Genomic DNA, 21,869 nt, shown 5'->3' with positions numbered 1-21,869 from the left:
AAAAGTTCACGTGTTTAATTTTGGTTCTTACTACCCTGCAGCAGTGCATATAGGCAGGCAGGCAGGCACTGGGCCAGCTATGGCAGCTATGGCAGGCAGCAGCATCTGTAACTGCTCTCCTTAATAGCAACCAACCAATTGGATCCTGAGGGTAGAGACTGAGCCCTAGCATAGCTTAACTCCATTGTCATTTGTGCAGCACATTGGCCCTGATTGGCCCTGATTCTCAAAAGGCTTGCTTTGTGCAAGGGAGAGGAGCATCCAATGGTGCCATTGATGTCACCTCACAATCCTTTTCTATGTGCTTTTATGTACAATGCAATGAAATTCTGGCAAACAACCAATGTCCATGTGAACATGCTCACGAAGGTGTGAGGAGGGAGGAGTCTCCTCCATCCACTGAGTCTCCAGCTGCTGCAAAGGCTCATATTTTGCAGATTAGAGTGAAAACTGAAAATAATAAACAATTATTAAAGGACATCCACACACCACCAGCGCCAGGGTTTCTGGCACCCATGGCCACCCCCACACATGCCCCTGGATTGTGTGATGACATCACCACGTGATGACATCACCATGCAGCAAAGCCGGGCCCATTAGCCGGCGGGTGGCTGGGGAGGTGCATGGAGGCTGCCCGTGCTCCACACACACACCCCCCCAGCTGCCTGCTGTGCCTGGCCCGTAGCTGCTGAACCTGGCCAGGGGCATGTGGTGGCGGTGGTGGCAGTGCGGGGCTGGCCGGCTGCAGCAGCTGCCGGCCAGCCACACCAGTTCCGTGGTATGCACCTCCGCCCCCGGCACCCCCTCTGGCACCCACTTGGGCGCCCTGGAGTCCGCCTCACTGCCTCAGTGGAGGTGCCGGCCCTGCATCCACACCAAGGAGGACCCAGGCCTGGGTGGATGAGGTTGCTTATTCACTGCCCTTCTGCTGCTGTCCCTCGCTTAGGTGCCACTGCAGCTAACCAACTGTGACTGCAGAAGTCAGCCTACTATAATGGGTCAAGAAGCACCAAGATTCACTCCATCTGCCCAATAAAGTCTTCTTAATCTTTTCTGGTTAAAATTGTTAGCTAAGTGTTAAATGAGCAGAGATCGCAGGGCTGTGCACTGTGCGCTGTTCCATGTGGCTCACCTGGGCTATCCAGCTCAGGGCATGAAGCATGTGTAAGGAAACACAATTTCACCACATTGTGGGAACACAACTACAAAGAACAGGGAAACATGGCATCAACAGGCAACAGCAGAATACAAAGGTAATTTATTAGCAATATCATAAAGCAGAATTTGTGGGAGTTTTTTTTAAATGCTGTGCTGTGCTGGTTGGCAATGGAACACTCACCTGTTTGGTCGACTGCTGCTTTTGACAACCAGTTTCCTGCCATTGTGTGTGCCTGTGGACACTCACCTTCTTCAGGGTCATGGTTGTGTATGCGTGTTTTGTAGTTGAGGAAAAACTTGTTGAATCAATGAGTTTTTGGACTAGGAATGGTTGGTTACAAATTTGTGGATTTTAGTGATTTTAGAGTGATTTTGGTACTTTCAAGTGCAAAAACAGCTGCCCCAGAAACTCGTTTCACCAACCCAGCTTGAAAAGGATAGAATATGTGTGCACATCTGCAGCCAATACCCACTTTCAGTGTGCACAACAGGCTGAAACTCATGATAATGAAAAGACCCAAATGGATGAGATCTGAACTGGGATCAGCCCACTCATACAGAAGCTCTGGATCCAAAACTAAAATGGAAGTTCCCTCAGTGCACACCTCTAAAAATATGCCTTCTTTGACTGCACAAAAAGGCTATGGTGAGAATCAGGGGACCTGTGGCTGTAGTATGGAGTTGAATTGGGTAAGGTTGACAGAAAAATCAGGCTCGATTCAACCCATTATCAGTGCATTCCTAAGCAGAGTTACACCATTTAAAACCCATTGATTCTGATGGATTTGGAAGACTTTAACTGCTTAGGATCACAGTGTATAATGAGCAGCCCTGTGCTGAGTTCCTTCATTCAGCTTGACAATTGATATTTCCCCGCTCCTCATCAGAGGTAGCCAATGCTGGGAAGCATGTGTGGTGGTGGAGAGTTCCCTCAAGTCATAGCTGACTTATGGCAACCCCTGGAAGGGTTTTCATGGCAACAGACTAGCAGAGGTGGTGTGCCATTGCCTACCTCTGCAACCCTCGTCTTTGTTGGAGGTCTCCCATCCAATTACTTTGTTAGAGGTCTCCCATCCAATTACTAATCAAGGCCAACCCTGCTTAGATTCTGAGATCTGATGAGATCAGGCTCACCTGGGCAATCCAGGTCAGGGTGTGAAGCATGTGTAAGGAAACACAATTTCACCACATCACGACTGTGATATGTGCTCAAAATACATTGGATCACAAGGTATTATCTGAAGGAGGGGCTTGTATTTGTTTTCTGTCTCCCTTTCTTCACAAGCAGACTGCTATATTGAGTTCAGTGACAGAAGAAAGGTAGGGTGTAAATGCCACAAAGAAACCAAGACTAGATGTTATGGCAAGGGAAGAGGCTCTCAATGCTAGCTTTCCATTTTTTACAGAATTCCTTCATAGTTTTTAATGCCTTCAGTCCCCTTCTCTGGGTTGCTGTAAGGATATCAAGAGGGGAGAACCATGTATGGTGCTCAGAATTCCTTGAAGGAAGGGTGGGATAATGATTTACTACCCAGATCAACTGCTGGAAAAATGGAACATAAAATGTAATAGATAAACAATATAGCTCATATTATTATAAAATAAATCATCCTAGCAGACAGATAACCTTCTACTACTGCTGGAGCTCCAGCAACTTGGGCAGTGATAAGAAATGTATTTTGTAAAATTAAATGTTCAAAACAATATGCAAAACTCATAAGAGTATAGCAGGTTTTAAAAAGTCCTATTCCAAACCTGCACGCACAGAACCACCAGGGCTGTGTACACATGACCTTGTTTAGATATTCTGATTAACACTGACCAGCTGCTTAGCACAGAGGAGAGTTGGAGGAATGACTAAATGCAGCCCTCCCATACATCTGAGAGTTGCTATTTAAAACATTTCACCAGTATTATTTATATGCTGCTCTGCCTACTTCAGTAGCTGGACCTCTGGCTGCTCCACAGAATCACTCACATTTCTGGGCATGGAGCTGAGGTCACTGGGGCAGTCAGGGAGGGGGGGGGTAGTTGTGAATTTCCTGCATTGTGCAGGGGGTTGGACTAGATGACCCTAGAAGTCTCTTCAACCCTATGATTCTATGATACATCCCATCTTTGTGCTTTCACAGCAGAGGCATCCTTTGAGTGAGCAACACGGGATACACTGCCTCCTTTTTGTGCCTGTGCACTCAGAAGCAGCAATTTTTGAAATGATCACAAAAACTAATCATAAAGTTAACTAGGTTCATGGGTAGACACCAAAGGCAAAAGACATCTAAGTAGTAAGCCACACCTCAAAAATCTCAAACAGATTTCTCTTACCTTTACCTAAGTGCTTTAGCAATTGGAGGTGGCAGCATTAGGGAGATGGAAGTTGCAAGAAAACAGTGGAAAGAAGTGGAACATCCATATTTGTTTGGACACAGGGAAGTAGGTAAAGGTAAAGGTAGTCCCCTGTGTAAGCACCGTGTCATTACTGACCCATGGGAGACGTCACATTATGACGTTTTCTTGGCAGACTTTTTACGGGGTGGTGGTTTGCCATTGCCTTCCCCAGTCATCTACACTTTACCCCCAGGAAACTGGGTACTCATTTTACCGACTTCAGAAGGATGGAAGGCTGAGTCAACCTTGAGCTGGCTACTTGAATCTGGCTTCCACCAGGATCGAACTCAGGTTGTGAGCAGAGCTTGGACTACAGTACTACAGCTTACCACTCTGCACCATGAGGTGGTACACATGAAAGTAGTGCACTAAATCATCATGACTAATGGGCAGGATGGAAGTCAAACCAGCCACAGATCAAGCATTCCTGCTTTTCTGTGTTTTTCATTGCAAGATTCCAGAATCATATAATATTTTAAGACTAATATGAGCTTGACCACTTCTGTTCTGTAGGAGAGACCTGTTCTGTATGCTTATACTATGCTAGGTGAAGACATCTTGACTGAAGATAAGGACCTTTACTGCAATTGCTCCAAAAGCATGGCATTAGTTGCTTGGTGCTGGAAAGGCTGTGGAAGAGCACCTGCTTTACACACAGAACATCTAAGATTTAATCCTTGGCATCTTCAGTTAAAGGATATCAATAGCAAGGATTGGGAAAGACCCTTTTTTGGATGAGATCCCGGCAAGCCACCACCAGTCAGAGTAGTCAGTCCTGAATGAGATGACACTATGATCTGACCGGCCTACCAGGCTCTTTCATATGTACTGTACGGTGCAGCTGTATTGAACAGCTCTGCTGTTCTTGGCGCTCTGACCAGGACAGCCCAGGCAAGCCTGATCTCATCAGATCTCGGAAGCTAAGCAGGGTTGGCCTTGGTTAGTAATTGGATGGGAAACCTCCAACAAAGACCAGGATTGCAAGCAATGTCAAATGACCTCTGTTAGTATCTTATCATGAAAACCCTGAAAGGGGTTGCCAAAAGTCAGCTATGACTTGATGGTACTCTCCATTATCACTGTTCTTGAGACTTTCTAGATGGGATGCAAAACTTGCAACTTCCAAAAAATCTTACAGATCCTTAGTTGAGATGTTGTGGTCTTATAGCATTGTAGCTGTAAAGAGGAATCCAAAGCCCTGCAAGGGTGGAGCTTGGCTACTGGAAAAGATCTTTCTTGCCTCATCTTCTAAAACTGCTCCTAAGAGCAGGCATAGGATGCAGCATGGGAGGATTGCAGTGGGAATCAGCAGAAATTGCTTTATGCTCAAAATAAACACCTTATAAATATCTTATATATGCCTCTCAATGTGATTGTTCTTTCTTTTCAGGTCTATTATTAGTCACAGATGCAACAAAAAAGGAGGGTAAAACCCTTCAAAATATCTTGATTTGGGGCCAACCCTCTAATATTAACCTGGCATCTGTTGACTCTTTGCTAATGATTTTCCATTTTCTTCATGCCCACACATTCCCCTAAATGCCTTTTGTTTAAAAATAAGTAACAACAATAAAAAAGCCAGTGCCACAGCCACAGCCGGTATTCTCAGCCACAATAAAATAGCAATAAATTATGTTCCCTTTGTGATAAATGTAGTTGCTTGAGCTTCATAAAGTGCCAGACAGAAAATTTACAATACAATGGAATAATAAACACTAGAGGTGGACTCAAAGTTTGCCACACAGGGGGATTGAGGAACCGGATCACGTACTGCACAGACCATCTATTCAAACCAATTTTCCATTCTAGCATTTGTTAGAGTAGTCTAAATGCCACATAAACTTCTTTGACATTCAATTATATAATGTATATCGTACATGCTATGGAAGGATGGACAGATGGAAAATTTCACAGAGTGCTTTACTGGCCACCTGCCATAGTCAGCCTGTGAAGGCCAATGGTAAAGACATGTCTCTCTGCATATGCACATAATGTACTTCTACATGTTCAGGCCACCTATATGGAGAAATCTGGTGATAGAGGACAGGGGTCATTTCCCATCTGAACTGTACATCAAAATGAAATTGGAAATTCTATACAAATGGCCCTGAGATTGAATATTCCTTATTTGGATGGAGAAGAGTATAATGACTAGAGGCAGGCACAAAATGAAATACAAACCAAAGATTGTCATGAACCGGGCCGGTTCGTGGTTCACGAACTGATGGTTAGTGGGAGCTCATTTTTTCAAAAACTGTGTTGAATTTTAACCTGGTTCATTTGGTTCGTATTTTAGTTTGTCACTACAGACAGCCTGGCGCTGATCAATTAGTTTCCTAGGCAATGGGGGGATGGGATCTCTGCAGACCTTCTGCTGGCCTGGAAATGATGTTTTCATGAACCAAACAAACCAGTTTGTGAACTGGGGCAAGTTCATGAAAGTTCGTGGTTCGTGAAACATGACAAACCACGAACCACACGGTTCAGAATTTTCCCAGTTAGTGTCTATTTCTAGTAATGACTCACAGAACAATCCTAAACAGACTTACACTAAATCCCACTGCCATCAATTAGAAGGGTGTAACCCTATTTAGGACTGAATCTTGCAGTTCTACTGCAGACCAACATGGCTACTCACCTGAAACTATCTCAATTGCCAGTTAGGAACCCCACTATCTCATACTTCCCTTTTCTGAACACATCCAGGGGCCCTTTATTACAACCTACAAGAACTACTGTAATTACATTTTCTCATGCCTTCCAGTAGCTCTGAAGTTCTAACAAAGCCCTATCAGAAATCATTTGCAACAAGGTAAATTCTGGTCAGAAATACAAAAATAAGTTAACGGTGATTATAGCTTCTGGAAGGGGGACAAATACCATGTTGAACTAACCCTGCTTTTCAACATGGGCTCACGAGGATTGAACTGACAAAATTCATGTGTTTGGAGAAAAAGAAACATTTAAAGTTCATCGTCATTACAAGATTGGCCTCATGCTTACTCAAAGCTGATCAGCTTCTGAAGATGTGTATTGATCTACTTTGGAGCTTATTCTGATGACTGTGGCATCCCTGTCCTCTCAACCCTCACCTAAAGTTCTTGAGAATGGAGAACTGTCAAATGTCATGGACAAAGATTCCTTCTCCCTGCTCACCATTTGAAGAACCAAAGTTAAAAGGAAAGGGAAGAGAGAGAGAAATAAAGCTCAATGATATCAGTAGGATTTTCTTTTCATTCATTGCTCCCTCTCAACATGACAAATCAGAAACTAACCCATACTTAAGAAACACAGCAAGAAAGCCCCTGTAGGAAGACCAAATTTTTTCACTTCAATCAACCCTTTCATTTTACAAGAAAACATACCACATGCTCTCTAGATATAGGAGAGCACTTGGTATGATTTCCAGTCAAGTAAAGGGTTAAAGTGTATATCTCTAGTGAGGCTTCTAGCTGTTGCTGAAGACCAGAAATTTAACCTTTTGGCCCAGACCATTGTTTGAATGCTTTTTTGCTCTAGCATAAAAGCAAAATGAGGCAGGGAGACAGCCTGGTTTCTTGGACCAGCCTTCTACCACCACACTCCCTCCCTGCCTCTTCAAAGAAATGGAAACAAGTCCCTCAGAAAAGGTATCACATTGATCAAAGCTCATCCTAAGTCAATAGTTTGGTAGAAGCCACTAGAAGTAAATCAAAAGTAAGTAGCAGAAATATAATTGTGTAATCATAAACAGAGTTACACCCTCCTATGTCCAGTGAAATCAATGGGGTTAGAAAAGTGTAACTCTGTTTAGGATCACATTATACATTTCCTGGTGTAGACCTTCCTATCAGCCAAGTCATGACTCTTTTGGAACAAGAAAAAGTAATCCTATTTGTGTTTTGTTCATAATCTATGTTCAATAATTGGAAAAGAATACATCTCGTGGTTCTTCATTGCTTTCAGCCCTCACATTTGGTTTGAAATCATGCGAGCAATATGCATAGGGTCAGCATTTCTGTTTCTCTTCCTGTGACCACCAACCATGTTTGCTTTCCTTATCCTCTATTGCCCATCATACCCCATAATTTTCCTTCTACCAGCACACAGCACCTTGCCAAAATGAAAACATAATTCTCCAAAAGCTCAAATGCTGGGGTTAAGAGTAAAAATGCAAATTGAGAAAATTGATGCAAGGCAAGAATGCGTAAGTGCTTGTTTGTATAATTCAGTCTGAGCAGAGAATTGAGCTTTCTCTGGTATTCAATTTGGACTACTTTTTGTCACACAGAAGAATTAAGGGTATTATTTTTCTTAGCATTGCAACAAGGAAGGTGGTGATGTAGTAAGTGTCAGTTCTGTCTTCCTTTAATTTCTTCAGACTAATAAATTATTTGACTCACATTTGCTACTTAACAGATGACAGGTGACTGGAACTAAGTTGCTTTTCTTACACATGTAATACAATACACATTGAGAAATTGCTGCAAAAAAGAAACCTTGATGTGATCACATGTATGATTACATCAAGATTCTTTTTGTGAGGTGTTTTAGTGATCTACACATGTACTCTGTTCACCAGAGAAAAAGAATCCTGATATAATTGGACATCAAGATTGCTATTTTTTCTGGTTTTATCAATGTGCAAGCATATATCAGTAACAATCAAAAGCATTCCTACATCTTCTGCTCTCCCTTTCCCTCTACACCCATCACTTAATTTTTTAAAAACTAAATATTTCCTGAAGCTGTGCACTTTGATAGGTAAGAAAACCTTCATCAATTTTATTTAAGTTCCTAGTTTCTGACCTGGACTCCCACGCAAAATAATACACTGTGTTCTCTCTTAATGTGTTGAAAATGAAATTGATACTATTTCTTACGGGTTGAAAGCTCTGGTTAATTTCATTTTCAGTACACTGGGAGTGAATTTACAGTGCAATCCTAAGCAGACTTACTCCAGTCTAAGTCATTGAAACCAATGGGTTTACTGGAGTAACTCTGCTTAGGATTGCACTGACAGTGTACTAGGATGGGTGACCTAGGAACCAGGAACGTGAAAAGACCAGGAACTTAAAGAAGACCAGGAACTTGAAAATAAATTAACCAATGAAATTTTATAAAATTTCAAAGTTAAAAACATGTCTTGCAACACTATGTGATGAGATTTCTGGCACCATTTTGAGGATTATTTAGCAATCCTATAAAGAGTCGAAACCAGCAGGAGAGCTAGAAGGCAAAGCTGCCAGTTGTGTTACAAGGGGGATGGTAAAAGTGATTGGGGAAAGGGAGTGGGTGGTGAGGAGGATGGGAGACAGGATGAGTGAGACAGGTGAAGGCAGTGGCAACATGGCTGCAGTCAAGTAAATGGGAAGGCAACCAGAGAGTGAACAGTTAAGGAAAGAGGAAGCAGTGGGTGAAAGAAGTGCCACTGCCAAGTAGCCCAGGAAGAGGAGAAGGAGTGGGGAGGCAGTGGTGGTACCGGCAAAGGGAGTAAGAGAAGAAGTAGGGAGGGGAGAAAAGGGAGAAGAGAGGGCCACAAGTGGCAGGAGAAGAAAGATGAGATTACCACCATCTGCAACTCTTGTGGGCCCACTTGTTATATATATTGCTGATTTTTGACACATAAATAGCTTTGAAAAATGCATGGAGTTTATCTGAAAACAGCAGGGTTTTCAGATACAAAAAACCCCTGAAATACTGGCACCTTTTGGGGAACTCTCCCAAGTCCTGAAGGGGGAATTGGTAGAAATCAGTGCAACCTTATATATAAATACTAGCACTTTTTTAAATCCAAAAAACACTGGAAGTTATCATGGTGAAGAGAGAGAAAATCATCTGAAAATACTCATGAATTTAATTTTCACAGAAGAAAAAGTTTAAATAAAGCTTTTTGGATCACAGTAATATAGGTGGGAAATTTCAAACCTTTTCTAGTGATTCAACTTTGCTCTGCAGAAAGCAAAAGGCCCTGTCAAATGTCAGATTTGCATTATGCAAATATATTTCTATCAAATGTATTGTTCATTAATTTGTTATGTCCTCTTACATGTTGGGTGAGATATATATAATAAAGTTGACCCTTGCAATCTAGTGGTTTGCTGGTTTAACTTGCTCATTAAAAAAAATAGAATACAACTTTGGCATCAATAAACGAAGCTCACACCATTTAATGTAGTCCATGCTCATGAATGTACTCAGAGGCTGTTACATCAAATTTAAAGCTTTGTCAAATGAAGTGACTTTTCAGATTGAATTGCTGAAGCAGAAAAGCCGCATTACTTAGTGCAATGTATTTGTCAGATTTGTTTGGTGGACAGAAAGCGTGCTCAATCCAAAATCCACTGTGTAAAGGGAAAAATGGCCCATTGACATTGACCGGTGGAGGAATCAGTGCTGAAAAGGTTTCCAGAGTGGGTTACAAATTACTTAAGATCTCATACAAATCATTTAAGCTCACTGACTATAAACCACCTTATCCCATTTATATCAGTGGGGCTAGATCAGAACTAGGGGCTTATTCACACCTTATGTTTGTGTAGCATCTATCACAAGATAAATTTAGAAATGAGTGAATGTTTTCTATTTAATTTATTTTTATATATATTCAGTGATTTTTTTCTCCACAATTCAGTGCTGATTTTGTAGATTAGTTCATATGGATTTTATATAGTCTTTCCAGAGACAATGTATACCATGTATATATGTATAATAGCCATATAATGGGCAGTGCTGATTTATTGATAAAATTATGCTGGCTCCAACCAGTTTTACTACTGGAGAAAAAGGAAGGAGATGTTCTTTTTGACCACCTAAAATAGCTACACTGAAAATCTTGGGACCCATATGTACAATTGTCATGTGGGATAGGGACTTTTAGCACAGAGAGGAATTGGGTGAGACTGAGTGAAAAAGCTGGCTGGATCCAAAGGAAGAGCCAAATTTGGAGTAAGGAACCAGACAATGTCACAAAAATAAAGAATCTGTTCAATAAATGTACAGCCCCCTCCACAGGGCAAGTAGAAAAGAGCAAGTGTACAGTAGAACCTGCAAGACTAACACAATTCGTGGTAGGGTATGAGCTTTCAAGAGCCACAGCACACTTCTTCAGATACTGATCACTATATGAAGAAGTGAGCTGAAGGCTCATACCCTACCACAAATTTTGTTAGTCTTATAGGTGCCACTGAACTCTTGCTCTTTTTTACTGCCACAGACAGACTAACACGGCTACCCATCTTGATCTATCTCTATGGGGCAAGTAGTGACCCATGGACTCATTTTGGTCAGAATAATGATATAGGGCAGACTGTCCCATGGGCAGGAATCAGGGCCTTAGGAGCTTGGGAAACAAGAGCCTGATGTGTGACTAACTGAGGTAGAGAAAACAATGAGATGAAATGGCATCTCTGGGGACAACCTGGGGATAACATGGCCATTTTACCCTTATTCTCTTCTTTTAAAAATGGTGTAGAGTCCCAATCCTGCTCAGGACTGTGGCATGGGGGAGGGACATCTGTCTCTCCCCACACCTTTTTTCAAGAGCCCAACCCCCTCAGCTATGTTTGGCTCTCCTCAAAAATCTTGGGGAGGAGAGCCCTTCTTTCCCCACTGTGCCATGCTCAGGCCCCCTACAGCATTTTTAAAGCAGGATAATTCCTGAGGCAAAAATGGCTGTGGTTTTCCCCAAGTTGTCCCTGAGGACACCATATTGTTTTGTTCGGGTCAGATGGATCCAAGTAGTACACACTGAAAATCATAATATATACTGTGGCCCTTACCCTCCTCCCTCCAGTAACAATCGGTAGGTTCAGGGTGTGTGATATAAAGTAAAATATGTCCAAAAGCCTATCACAGAGAATAGATTTGTTGGATGTCATTTTCTCCTGGAATTTCTCCCTATCTGCTCCCACCTCAGCCACTGGACACAAAAGACATAATAGTGTTTTAAGCAAATATGCAAATAACCATACACAGACTTGATCGGAAAATAAATTTCTTGTATACATGCCAGGAATTGACTGCATGATTGAAACATAAATGGACTGAATTTTTCATATATACCCTATTAAAATATTATATGTATGGGTTAGGGTAGCAAGTGGGCAGGGCAGGAAGGCCTATCTGGTTTCTCCCCCAGATGTTCAGAGTTGAGGGGGAAAGTGTTTGATGGTTCTGCATCAATGGCATGTGCAACATTTCACATTCCTGTCCTTCCTTTTCAAGGATACAGAAGGCGCATCTTCATATTCATGAAGACCCTTATAATGACTATATGAGCATAGTTTAACAGTAACAGCTTCTCCACACAAAGACCTCTACAATCCTAATGCAATAAGAGCTCTGTGATCTTTTATGATGAATTCTCAGCACCCTCACAAAAATATAAATCCCAGAATTCTTTGCAATGATCCAATTTATACCTGTTGTATAGGGTAAGCTTTAAAAGGCATCAGGGATGAATATTGCAATCGTGTCATTATTCTTTGTACTTGTTTGTTTCCTCTATGGCAAGCTACCATCGTTAACAGGATAGTTGACAAGATAGTCCACTGATAAAAGACACAGTAAAACTGCATGAGGAATGAATTATAGACAAGTTCGGGATGAGACCAGCTGCTTTCTTTGACTGCACAGAATTGCACCAAGCACAATCTTCTCTTTCTTTACACAGTTTGTAAGCGCTGCTGATTTTAGCAGTGAGAGTTTCTCATTGATTTCATTTATAGATGACTAAGGAAGATTTCACAGATGTCAGAAAGCCAGCATATCATGGGGTGGGGGAGTAGATTAGTTAGTAGTAGCTGAGGTGGGGCCAAAAGATGTCTGAGAATGTTAGCTAAATTCCTGATGGACAGAGGTGGCTGATCTCTAAAATACTACTATCTCAAACTGAATCCAAAGCAGATTTAGAGAGACCAAGACAAGCAAAAACTTCATTAAAAAAAAACACAAAGATTAGTCAAATTCTGACGGGGGTTGATTTCTCAGTAACTAGGTGGGAAGACTTGTTCCAGGGGGGCTTAATAACTCCCCAAGCAGCAAGATTCAGAATCACTCAAGGGTGGAGGAGAAAATGTATAGATGATCATCCCATCCAGGTAAAGCTGGGTTCTTACATATGGGCAAGCAAGTCTTTCAAAAGCAACAGGCACACCTCCATCCTTTCCTGTAGTGAAAAAGCCTGCTTTGACTCTAGAAGGAGAGAGGGACCTACCAGCATCCCAAATGAACTGCGTGACTTCCATGGGCAACCACTGGTAATTGGAGGATGGAGCACTACAGAATGATATCAGGCCCTGTGAGCCAAGCTACAAGAGACGAATTACATGAAGAGGAGCACATGAAGCGAGTCACAATGTTAGCTGGGAAGCTGAGTTTTAAAAGAGATCAGAAGGCTTTGTTAATTTCCTCTCTCTACAGAGCCAGCAAAGATCTGCTCCTCAGAGAGTTTGTTATTTCCTCTTGTCCTCCCGAAAGCTCTGTCAGTTTCATCTCCCTTTCTAAGAGGCAAAGAGGAAATAAACAAACCTTCTGAGCAGCCATTTCCCTGGCTCTGTAGAGAGAGGAAGTTGACAAAGCCTTCCAATCTCTTTTAAAACTCAGCTTCCCAGCTAAATTGTGACTCCCTTCACATGCTTCTCCTCATATAACTCATCTCTTGTAGCTTGGCTCTTCATTTACAAGGAGGTGGGGAAAAGAAACATGGAATAGTGATTGTTCCATGTCACTTTTGAGGTCTAGTTATGATCAGGATGTAGGTCTTCTGTGGATTCAGGTGGCTAACTGTGTTGGTCTGCCGTAGAAGAGCAAGATTTGAGTCCAGTAGCACCTCAGATTTCCAAGATATGAGCAACTAGATTTCCAAGATATGAGTTTTCGAGAGTCAAGTCTCCCTTCATCAGACTCAAAATGCTCATACCTTGGAAAACTAGTTGGTCTCTAAGGTACTACTTGTCATCTATGGGTGATCATGGTTCCACAAAGCATGGGTCTATCAGAATATGTTAAATCAGATGTTCATTGTGGCTACCCTCTTGAAATGCTGCACCTTTCTATCCAGTGATCACATTTTCATCCCATTCTTCCTCCAAGCTAGCATATGTGTTTTCCCCCTCCTCTACTGTATCCTCATAACAACTGTGTGAAACAAGTTATGCTGAGAGAGAGTGACTGGTCCAAGGCTGACCAATGAGTTTTTGTTTCTGAGTGGGAATTTTAATCAATGGCTCTCTAATCCTAGTCCAGTGCTAACCATCACCTGACTATACAATCATGATTCATGATTTCTTCCTTTTTTCTGCTTGTTTTTTTTGGGGGGGACAGGAAATGCATGATTCACACATACAGGTCTTCAAAAGTGATTGCTAAATACACAGAAAAAGTATAAGTTGAGAAAGAAACGTTCCTTGGACTCTGATCCTCTAACAGAGGATCTGTTGTCAGGTTGTTCTCAAGAATTTACCATGATGTGTCCATGTTTTTCAGATAACATTTACAAAGGTAGTATTAAGAAGGAAATCTTCATTTGAAAAAGCAGAGTAGTAGAAGAAGGAACATAAAACCTCCAAAGTTTCATGGCCCAAGAGAGCCATCAGGTTCTCTCAGCATAGTACCACTCATGAGCATGTGTACACGCATGCACGCACGCACACACACACACACACACACACACACACACACACACACACACACACACACACACACACACACACAAAGATGTTTGATTATCACCTTGACTGAAATTTTGTTTTAAAAACCCCATACAAACGCTGCATTTTGAATGTGGGGGAGTAATCCTGATTTGAATCCTTGCTCCTGAATTCTTGAAAGGTCTCTCTTGTTTCCCATTTCCTTTCCTTCTCTTTTTAAGATTTGTTTTGAATGTGTTGCATGAATAATTTCCTATCCTTTTCCACCAATGTGTATGGAGAGAGGAAATCCAATTAAAATGAAAGGAGATGCCACAGAGCTGCTGTATTTTTATTATGAGATATTGGAGGGTGGACAGTAGGAGCTTGGAGGGGGGAATATCGCCAGGAATAGCTTTAAAAATAAAATTAACAGAATGGTCAGCTCTATGGCAAAAGGGTTTCCTCTCCTTTTCCATTTTGACTCACCAGATGGGTCTCATTTCTTTTGTGCTATGTCAGTTTTATCTGTTCCCCAAAACATGGAAGTGAGAACAAGAAATCAACCAACTAATGTATGCCAACTGTGTGCACCATAAATACTAGAACAAAATGACAAATGCTTAAGAACACAAGAGCAGCCATGATAGATAAGACTAATGATTCATCTAGGACAATACCTTGCTTCACATAGTAGCCAACCTGTAGCCCCTGGGAGGCTTGCAAACAGGGCACCAAGGACAAAGCTTTTGTTTATCGGTTCCCCACTGCCACTACCTGATACTAATATTTAGAGGGATAATGACATAAACAGAGGATTCATTTAGCCATTGTGGCTCATACCCATTGATGGATGTCTTCCATTAGTCTGGCTAATCCCCTTTAAAAATCAACTAAAATAGTGGTCATCATGATATCCTGCAGCATAAAATTCGACAAGTTAGTAATTTTCTGAATGAAGATTTTGTTTGTTTGTTTCTCTTTCCTATCGACTTCATTGGGTGCCTTGGAGTTGTAGTTAGAGATGGGCACAAACCAAAATACGAACCAAAATTAAGCATGAACCAGGCCGGTTCATGGTTCGCGAACTGCGGTTCATCAGATCCCATTTCTGATGATCCACCATGAACTTTAGGCTGGTTCATTTGGTTTGGGTTTTGGTTCGTGACTGCAGACAGCCTGGTGCCAATCAATCAGTTTCCTAGGCAACAGGGGATGGACTTCCTGCAGACCTTCTTCTGGCCCAGAAGTGATCTTCTGCTGACCCGGAAGTGACCTTCTGCTGACCTGGAAGTGATAATTTTCTGGCCCGGATGTGGCAGTTCCACAAACCAGACGAACCAGTTCATGAACCAGGGGCAGGTTCATGAAAGTTTGTGGTTCGTGAAATTTGACAAACCACAAACTGCATGGTTCAGTTTTTTTCCAGTTCATGCCCATCTCTAGTTGTAGTATCCAACTAGTAAATGTCCATCTTCTTTGGGTTCTAATATACCACCTGCTGTCATATGGTGCTTCCCATTCAATTGGCATTCCCATTCTACAGAGACATTTCTTCAGATATCCCACCTACCTGAGTAAATGAGAGCAGCATCTCAAAAACGGGTCTTTTTCATGGTGATGCCATGAGAGTGAAAATGCTTTCTCCCACAAGTTTGTCTGGTACTATATTATAATTTGATTGCTCAGATAAAGTATCTCTGTTTCAATTAGCATTCGGTTCATTTTGTATTGTTTGTTTGGTTGTTGTCATTATTTTAGTTCCTCTGAGCTTTTACAGTACAGTCCTATGTAGAGTTACACTCTTCTAAGCCTCTTGATTTCAATGGATCTTTCTATTGCTCTGCCAATCTTTTAGATGTTTTTTATCTGTTGATTTGCTGCAAAGAAAGAAGTTATCTTAATGCTATTGTGAAACATCTTTGGTATGCATTTTTCATGTTTTTCACCTCCTTAGATTAGGGAAGGGGGGAGACAAGATATTAGTACTTCGAACAAAATAAATAGAGTCTAATATACGGGGAAGGTCACACATGATCTAACCTACATCACATGGCTGTTGTGAACACAAAATGGGGAGACAGAAGACCTATTACCCTGAGCTTCTTGTAGAAAGAACAGGATTAAAATGAGGAAAATGATACATCTTAGTTAATACAAAGGGGGTGTGCAGAGAGCCTTCAAAAAAGAAATACTGGAGGTGAAAGTAGTAAGGGTAAAGGGGAGTTACTTGCTAGGGTCTCTTAGCTCTTGCTCCCCATTTGTGCTTGTGTTCCTTCTTATGGGAAAGGAGCCTGTCAGTCCCACCAGCCTTTTACTCTCCTGCCACTGTGACCCCCTTTCCCTCTTTGGAACTTCCAAGAGAGATGGCAGCAGTAACAGGAGTGGCCTGAAGGCTTCTTCCATTGCCAGGGAAGGGATGGCCAATAAGATAAGAAGGGCAGGGGATCGAGCCCAAAGGGAGTGGGGACCAATGACAAAAACATTTTTCTGTTCTTCTCCAGCCCATCTGTTCAGCCTTGCAATAGTGATGGCTTCCCCGAACTTTCGAATGAGGGAAGGAGCCTGGCAGCCCTGGCAGCCTCTGACCCTCCTGTTGCAACAAGCATCTTCTCCTCTTCAGGCCTTCCAGAGGAGGTGGAGATTCTAGGATGGAAGGCCCAGGTAGAATAATATTCAGCAGGGGGCACAGCCCTAGCTTCGCTGAACCAGAGACTCCCCCTCCTGGCCACACCTCCATCTTCTGAATGAAAAATATTCCTCTGACCCCTGTGTCACTGCCACAGTGGCTGCAGCTCAGCTGGCTCCTCACTTATTGAGGCCTTTCTTTCCTCCCCCATCAATGCCTCAGCCAGGCTCTGCACAGTTCCTAGCTTCTGTCACACTGAATTCCAGGGAGGTAAATGGCACATGCACAGATCACACACTCTTGTTTGGGAGTAGGTAAAAAGTAAAGGTAGTCCCCTGTGCAAACACTGAGGCATACTGACCCAAAGAGGAAGTTGTATCACGATGTTTTCTTGGGAGACTTTTTATGGGGTGGTTTGCCATTGCCTTCCCCAGTTATCTACACTTTACCCCCAGGAAACCGAGTACTCATTGTGTATGCATGAGTTGGGGGGGGGGTGTTAAACCCCCAATGTGTTTTTGTTGGTTTTCAGATTTTCCTGCAGTTGATGGATTTAAATATCCAAATGTCAGGGCAACTTGACTATTAGATATATGATGTCTTTTGGTTAAAAATGGCATTTGAAATATTATTTCTTTGAGGTGTACAGGTACTGCCTGGTAATTAAAAATTACCCAGTATAAGATTCTCATTGGTCCAATTTAACAAAAAGGTTTAGAGAAGCTTGCATTCTGTTATATAGTTACCCAATAAACTTACAATGAAATCCTAAGCAGAGTTACTCCAGTCTAAGCCCATTTATTTCAATGGGCTTAGATTGGTTTAACTCTGTTTAGGATTTCACTGTTACTAAATAAAAACATGATGCCTTACAGCTTTGCTCTACAAGAAGCCTGCAGCATTTCTGATAAGACAAAAAGAGAAAAGGCAAGTTAATAGAAAGCAAGAAAAGAAGGAAGAGAGGCAGTCTTTGTAAGTGACCCCAAACCAGAGAAGTGTTGGACTTGTTTTGTAGACATAACTGAACATTGCAACACCTTATTCAAACTCTTATTGCCAATCCAACTGAAATTACCAGCAATGCATGATTATTGCCCCCAAAGAGAACATTGAACAGGAAGTTCCTTTGATCAAGATCTGTTTTAATGACAGGGCTAAATACATGCTAACATCTGTCTAGTCATATGGATCCCCATTCTAGGAGTGTTTTTGTTTAAGGTACAGTAACAGAAGACTGCATATCTTTTGCCAGGAGATAGCTGGCTCTGTTCAGTCGCATAAATCATAGTACAGCTTGTCAAGGCTGTGTCCGTGTCTGCACCATTGTCATTTGTCACATTTCATATCCTTTCTTTTTTTTGTCTTCTATGGCTTTGCCCCTCATAGTCTGTCTTTTTGGGTGCTTCCAGATGTCATCTTTCTCCAGTAATTGTACTGTGCTTTGCTAGGTATCCAGCATACTGACATGCCAGTATGACATCTGCAAGATGAACGTCAATGGTTGCCATTTCCCATGCTGATAGCTGCTACTCCAAACGTGCTGGCTGAATCAGCATGGGGGAACAGCAGTCACTATATCAAAACCAGTGACAGAAGCTCAAAACTCCTTATGATAACAGATACCTTTTTCTATGATTTATTTACTTTTTTTTTTGGCGCTTCAGGGGGTTGCACCTACCACCACTGGCGATGCTGACACTGGGAAGAAAGTTTGGCTGCTCTTTGATCCTTACACTATTCTTTCTGCATTTCACATCAGCACACACAAACCAGAGAAGAGAAATACACGAGAAACAGTCATGCAAGGTAGAGGACACTACTTATGAGTAAATATACTACCAATGTTTCATTTGAAATTGGCATGTTCAGAGTCCTACTGCCAACCATCAAACAAGTAAAATACAATTATGGAATATAAATGTATTTCTGAAGCTGAACTCAAATGGGAGAAGAGAACTTTGCAAAATAAATTGCATCCTGAAAAATACACCTCTCCCCCCCCCAATTTGGGCCTTTATTGAGGAGCCTGCAAAAGAGGTCAGAAATGTTCTCCCACTCAAAATGAGGTCAGGAGGAGTCAGGACTCACTAATCTCATTATGATTTGGCTTTGTGGTGTTTAGAAGCTGATTCTAATTGGCTTTGCTGTACCATTAAGTGATAATACTCGCAGTCGCTACAAGATCCCTAATTGGCTGGATAATGCAACCAACAAGAAGCCCCCCTTATTTTTTTTTTAAAAAGGTCCCTAAAGCAGATGTTCGAAAGGCAACGTAAGGAGAAAAAAAATGAGAAAATTATGAACAAAAAGGCAAGGATCCTAAGGTTTATTCCACTCACTCAAAAGGATCTTCCACTTGCTGTAGTTTTTCATTGATTCCTCTGTCTTCCTAGAGTCCTGCTGCAGTCACTTTATACTGTTCCCAAGTGTCTGTCAACCCACAGGGCCTACCCTAGAGAGGGAGAACAGCAGGCTGCAATAGAAAGGTAGAGGAAGGAAACTTCTATTCTGACCCAAGGGGCTTTGAGGACGACTTTTGGAGAACATTTCAGGTTCTCATCAGATATATTCACCTATGAAATTTTTGCTCAGCTTTAATATCAACTCCTATTAAATATAATAGCTAAATGGAGCAAGCAGCATTTATGCAGGTTGGGGCTGGGGGCAAAGAGCAGTGGGAAGGGCTGGTAATTGGAGTGTTCAGCTAGGATGTGGGCGATGTGGAAGCTTGCTGGGTGATCTTGGCCCAGTCACAGTCTCTGATCCTAACCTACCTCACAGGGTTGTAGTGAAGATAAACTGGAGGAGAAGAGAATGATGTAAGCTGCTTTGGGTCCCTACTGGGGAGAAAGGTGGGGTATAAATAAATAATAAATAATAACCTTAATGTTCCTCTTGTGGGCTTCCTGGAAGCATAAAGATGGCTTAATGGACCTTCATTCTGACCCAGCAAGTTTTCACTTATGTTCACTTACAGGTTGAAACAGGTCGGACGGAGCACAAACAACATATCTGATGTTCTCAGCTACTACTGGCCCAGGAAACCAACCTTTATTTTTCTTTAAAATAAAACACTGTCTGCTTTCTGCAACAAAACATGAATCAGAATTTAAAGGTATCCGAAACTGGCTGAAAACCTACAGTACCTAAATTCCAACACACCTCGATTTATCTGAAAAGATGAAATTTGAATGGCATGTCTTTTGACTGATCACACATTAATAAGATTCTTTTGAGCTTTAACAATCGTTGTGGGAGAGTCCATGGCTCACTACTAGAGCTCGGTCTACTAGTCTACTGCTTGGTCTACAGAAGGTTCAATCCCCAGCATCTCCAGTTAAATGGTCCAGTGATAGGTGATGTGAAATCTATACTTGAGACCTTGGAGAGCCGATGCCAGTCTGAGTTGACAATATTGACCTTGATCAATCAACGATTCAGTATAAGGCAGCTTCAAGGGTTCGTTTACATGGATTCACACCAAATAAAAACACAAGTTGGAACCAGAATGGTGTAATTTGTTCTTTTTGCTTTCTTTTTTTTTAATCCTAGTCAAACTTTATTCTTTTCTTTTTACTTTCAGGTTTGTCTCTACTTGGAAAACTTTTCTGGATATGACTTTTGTTTTGTTTCCTATCCTGTGGGATGAAATTCTCTGGTCCTTTATCTATGAGTCTTCCTCGCTTCCCCAATTTTACACTCATTAAAAGCATTGTATATTTCTGGGAGTTGAGTCTTTATGTTCTCTCCCACTGGGATGGAATTCTCAGGGAAAGTACCCCTCACTGAGAAACTTTCTCCGACTAAGTTCTGCACACACATGTATGCATTACAGATCATTAACGTTCTCATTTGGCTTTAAAGTCTGAAACTTTGAAGTTGAATTTCAAATGTGTTTCTGCCACATATCATTTGGCTTTAAATGAGAAGCTCTGGTTACATACAAGGTCTCTGAAGAGCTTAATGATTATAGTAATATTCAGGTCCTGTAATACCTTAGAGACCAACTAAATTTCCACGGTATACATTTTCAAGAGTCAAAACTCCCTTCATAGTTATGTATTCATTAAATATCCAGGAAAAAACACATACATCTATCCTAATTGTATTTGACTGGCTGGTTCGAATATTGTCAAGGGGGCAGCCATAGTCCCCAAAGGAATTCACATAGCAGGGCAATTATTCATAGCCCAAAGCATAGCTAGAATCTATAGATTCTAAACCATTTTTATCCCACCCTTTTTCCAAGGACCTCAGAGCAGCATGTTTGATGGAACAGTTGGTGAAGTTGTTTAGACCAGGGTCACCCCATGACCAGGGCTTTGAATCCAATTCTCTCTCTTCCAAGGTCAATATAGTTTCCACTATACTAATATGATTTTGAAACTTTGCTCTTCAAACCCTGTGTAACCAAATAAATCCATTTGTTGTTGATGAATATGCTTTTTTTCTCTTGAATAGTTTAACAGATTCAATTACATGTTCATATTTTGCCCTTCTTTTGTCCACAGCAGCTTCCTCCATTTCCCCTTACCATGTCTGCCTGCATGTTTCCTAATCCTATTGTTCTGAACAACGTTGATTCTCAAAACTTGACTATATGTCAAGACGCCCTTGTTCTGAGTATATGACATGAAATGAACCTGCCAAACAGATGAATTCATGAACAAACTCAGACATACATCTAGTTTATGCAAGTAGAAGAGAATTATTCTGAGGGCTTTGGCAAGACTGATGCTAAGGCATTGTGCACTTTTCAATATGATGCATCTGGTGAAATGATGAACATATGAACAGCAAGCATTGTTCTGATGGTGACAGGCAGGAAATGTGTGCAAACGTTTTGCACTGAGCAAGCACTGCCTTATGGAGCTAATCCAGATTGGCCCCGGTCTGGAAATAGCTTTTCTGGATTGTCACTTTTAGAAGAAACAAGAGGAGACATTTGGTGGCTTCCACATGCTGCAATTTTGGGGGTTTTTCCCTGTCCCAAAGCCGCATCTTCCTAATCTGCTTCGAGAACTCACCTTTCACATGCATTGTCCTCATGTGCATTTTGTGGGTGTTTGTTGTGGGGGGGGGGG

At 41.7% G+C, this 21,869-nt stretch overlaps 1 protein-coding gene across 1 annotated transcript in view; it reads right to left on the bottom strand.

Annotated features, from left to right (window-relative positions):
* The window catches only part of LRRTM4 (leucine rich repeat transmembrane neuronal 4), a 559,145-nt gene that overhangs the window by 37,211 nt on the left and 500,065 nt on the right, over positions 1–21,869 (bottom strand). The window lies entirely within an intron of this gene.

Source organism: Eublepharis macularius, chromosome 14 (assembly GCF_028583425.1).
Source record: "Eublepharis macularius isolate TG4126 chromosome 14, MPM_Emac_v1.0, whole genome shotgun sequence".
Taxonomy (NCBI): domain Eukaryota; kingdom Metazoa; phylum Chordata; class Lepidosauria; order Squamata; family Eublepharidae; genus Eublepharis; species Eublepharis macularius.
The sequence above is the reverse complement of the archived record's forward strand: the minus strand, read 5'-3'. Positions and strand labels throughout refer to the sequence as shown.